Source organism: Amphiura filiformis, chromosome 6, assembly GCF_039555335.1.
Source record: "Amphiura filiformis chromosome 6, Afil_fr2py, whole genome shotgun sequence".
Classification (NCBI taxonomy): domain Eukaryota; kingdom Metazoa; phylum Echinodermata; class Ophiuroidea; order Amphilepidida; family Amphiuridae; genus Amphiura; species Amphiura filiformis.
Genome location: NC_092633.1, coordinates 16,877,343 through 16,878,134, shown reverse-complemented (window position 1 = coordinate 16,878,134; position 792 = coordinate 16,877,343).

Genomic DNA, 792 nt, shown 5'->3' with positions numbered 1-792 from the left:
TAATGATCATTCACATCAAGCGATAAGATAAACGGTAAATACGGAAATAACGAAAGTTAAGGTTAAACTATTACAGAATCCAAAGCTGCAATTAGAGATAAAGATAAACTTTAGACCGTTTCCCACCAGAAAGTTTGTTGTGGACCTTTTGGTGCACCAATTTAATTTTTGGCAAAACAGAGCAGTATATCTTAAACTTAGAGGTCAATTGCTCGGTTGAATGACGCTACTGAAATATCAAAGATGAACCTATTAAAAGTTAACTAAGTTCAAGTAACATATTCATACTATGTTCCAGTCTGGTGATTCCTACTAACATTCCCTGACCCTACAGACTTTTTATTCGACGTAAAATATTTGATGTAACATATCTACGTTATTTAATCCCAATAGTCCTAATCTATGGACAGTAATGTTAAAGTTCTAACGAATGTTTGATGACGTAAAGTCGATAATATATGTGACGTGTCATGTCAAAAGGAGACACTTTTGGGCAGGATCGTAAATGGAGATATAGCCAAAAATCTGCTGGTGGGTGATTTTTTTACAATTTGGGTTTGTTGCTAATTTGTGATGTTATTAATGTTCAAAATATTGTCTGATAGTTTCAGACCGGAATGTAACTGGCATCTTGTATTTTTTGAGACATTTTTCAAGTTAATTCCACTCTCAACATTGTCAATAATATTTTTAAAGGCCGATATCTCAATTTCCAATTTTATAATACCATAACTTCCGAACTCAATATCTTTGCTTAGAACTCAAAATATCTCTATATTTAAGATATGTAAA